The sequence below is a fragment of the Physeter macrocephalus genome, chromosome 12 (assembly GCF_002837175.3).
Source record: "Physeter macrocephalus isolate SW-GA chromosome 12, ASM283717v5, whole genome shotgun sequence".
In the NCBI taxonomy this organism is placed as follows: domain Eukaryota; kingdom Metazoa; phylum Chordata; class Mammalia; order Artiodactyla; family Physeteridae; genus Physeter; species Physeter macrocephalus.
Genome location: NC_041225.1, coordinates 90,376,932 through 90,380,087, shown reverse-complemented (window position 1 = coordinate 90,380,087; position 3,156 = coordinate 90,376,932). Strand labels below are relative to the sequence as shown.

The window sequence follows — 3,156 nt, the reverse complement described above, 5'->3', positions numbered from 1 at the left end:
TTTCCTTGCTGGCTGTCAGTCGGGGGACAGTCTCAGCTCCTAGAGGCCTCTCGCTTGCCTTCCCTGCCACAGCACTGGACTTCTTCAGAGCTTCCCTCTTGTCCCTTTTGTACTTCAATTCAGGAAGAGTTCAGGTCCTTTTCATGAGGTGCCTGAGTAGGCCACATCCACCTAGAATAATCTCCCTATCTTAAAAGATCAACTGATTTTGAACCATGATTCCGTCTGCAAAATCCCTTCACTGCAGCACCTAGATTTAGAGTTTGATTGGATAAGTGGAAGGTTTGTGTACTTCAGTAAGTAGGAATCTTGGGGGCTCTGTTAGATTTCTGCCTATTGCAAGCAGTGTCCCCACTTCAAGGACCGAAGTGTCTTAGTTCCTAACACTCCTAAGAGAGTTTATCAGTGTTCATTTTATTTCAGTGACCTTGGTGAATGGGAAGACTACCACCTCCGTGAACAGGAATGGCACCCAGCTTCCTGAGCCCACAGTGTGGCTCTGCTACTTAGTGGTGTGACCTTGGCTGTGCTGCTCTACTTATTCTACTTCTCTGCCTCTGTTTCCCTCATCTGTAAAATAACATGGAGTTAATGATCGTTCTTTCCTCATAGGGTTTTTTGTTTTATAAATGTATTTTATTTATTTATTTTTGGCTGCGTTTGGTCTTCGTTGCTGCTCGCGGGCTTTCTCCAGTTGCGTCGAGCAGGGGGCTACTCTTTGTTGCAGTGCGGTGGCTTCTCTTATTGCGGAGCACAGGCTCTAGGCTCACAGGCTTCAGTAGTTGTGGCACTTGGGTTCTAGAGCGTAGGCTCAGTATTCGTGGCGCACAGGCTTAGTTGCTCCGCGGCATGTGAGTTCTTCCCGGAAGAACCGTCTATGTCGTGCTAGGCACAGGTGCTAGGCACAGGGGACACGGCTCGAACCCGTGTCCCCTGCACTGGCAGGCGGATTCTTAAACACTGTGCCAGCAGGGAAGCCCCCTCTTAGGGTTTTTATGATTAGATTATTTAATACCCAGGGAACTCCAGGAACAGTGCTTGACTGTAAATTGCTTTAAAAGTGATTACTTTTTAAAAACATGTTTTTGAATCTGCAATTATGCAATTCAGGTATGTTAAGCATGTTCGTTAATAGGACTTGCTGCTATAAAGAGACCCACAAATAAAAATAGAATTTTTCTTTCTTGGTCTGAACTTCTTATTTCTGACTTACTATGTTATACGCATATGCCTTTTATGGTGGGCTGCCACAAATTTATGTTGGAAAGAGTGGAATTTAAATAAATCTTTACTATGCTAATTTGATAGATTTTGATAATTCATTTCACTAGCATGGTATGATATTACCAGTAGCAGACTAAAATCTGAGTTCACTTCTGGCTCTGCCCCTAAATCCTGATGAGACCTATAGCTGGAAAGTCTTTTGGATATTATACTATGAATTAGTTACAACATTTACTCTGTTTGTTTAGGAAAAACTGGAGGAGTGCCTAAAGCAGTTAAAGGAGGAAAGAGTAATAAGACTTAAGGCTGATAAATGAGTCAATGAAGTAAACAATTTCTTATACTTTTGAGAGTGTTTTGGTTTTATGTTGATTTGATTTTAAGCCATATACACAAAATTTGTAACTTTAAAATGGTAATATGTTGAAAATTGGTTGTATCATATGGACTTTTGCATTTACTGGTATTTAGTGATCATATGATCTATATTCCAGAAAGCATGTTTTTAAAAATGTGAAAGTCTGGTTTTGTGTATGTGTGTGTGTGTGTGTGTGTGCTTTTATATGACATTAGCTTATTTCCTGTTCATGATTCTTTGATTCAAGAAGGCACTTTTTGTGCATATACTGTATATAAAGTAACAAAAGTCATGATGAGACTCTCCTGGCAATGAATTAGGAAAGTGAATCATTTAAATAAATTTAAGATATTGGAAAGCTTCTAAGAATGCAATGGAAGATAAAAATATATACTATTAGAATTACATTAGGTAATGTGCATGAAAGCAGGGCATAATCTAAAAAGTTCTATCTAAATATAATTTACCACAGGGTGAGTGTAGCGAGGAATTTTAAAAAGTGCATCCACTGGATTGGTGGACACTCATTCAATAAATGGTGAGCACCTGCTTATATAAGGCAAAGGGGGCATCATGAACATTAACGCCCTTTCTGAGAAATACTAGAGTTGAGCTTACAGGGGGTTTTAAGTGCATAGATGATGAGCGGAAGGGGAAGAGTGCACAGGGGTGAATATTTTCAAGAAGCCAAAGAAAATACTGGTGATCGTACATTTAATAAATTGGGTTGGGTATGATTTAGGACTTTTAAACGTAAGCATTAGATATTTTGCTCACTAAAGTTAATTCTTAACATTCAGCAGAGTTGTAATATGTTTTGTTCAAATCAGATTCTATATTCCATTTTCTAATTTAAGGGAAACTTAAAGCAGGTAATTTTCTAATGTGGAATGAGGCTCCATTATGAACTGAACCAGTTAGAAATGTGATCTGTTGTGAAAGATCATTAATAAAACAATAAACTTGGTTTATTTATATACTACCTAATTGTTATATAGGAAAGTTTGTTGGGTGCCTGGGGGTTTTGGTTATTATGTGATATGGTCTCTGTCTTTATTGGTGGAGAGTTAGGTTAATTACAAATTAATTACATTTTGAGTGTTTTAGTTTTGTTCCTTGAAACTAGGCAAGACTACTTTTGATGACAATGAGAAAAAATCATGTCAGACATTTTCAGTCTTCTTTTATAGCTGGAACATGAAAATGCCCACTTAAGAATTATGAATTTCTCTTTGTCTGAAGCCCTTCATGCCCACTCCTTGACAAGCATGATCCTGGATGATGAAGGTGTTTTGGGCAGCATTGAGAATTCTTTTCAGAAGTTCCATGCTTTCTTGGCTCTCCTTAAAGATGCTGGGTTACTTCATTTCCCTTCATGGCGTTCTTCTCTTTGCGACAATAATGGTAGTTTGCTGAGGAACTGGAGCAATTTTCACCACTTCCGTGGCCATATTTAGTGTAATTATAGGTAATATAGTTGCCTTTTTAAAATGAGGAATTAAATTTTTTAAGAAATGCAAAGAGGGAAGCCTGCTTTGGTAGAGTGGGGAGCCCATTATAAAACAGTAACCTGT

General features: G+C 38.5%; 1 pseudogene; it reads left to right on the top strand.

Moving 5' to 3' along the window:
• Positions 1-3,156, top strand: part of LOC102991361 (centrosomal protein of 78 kDa-like) — a 223,386-nt pseudogene that overhangs the window by 217,614 nt on the left and 2,616 nt on the right.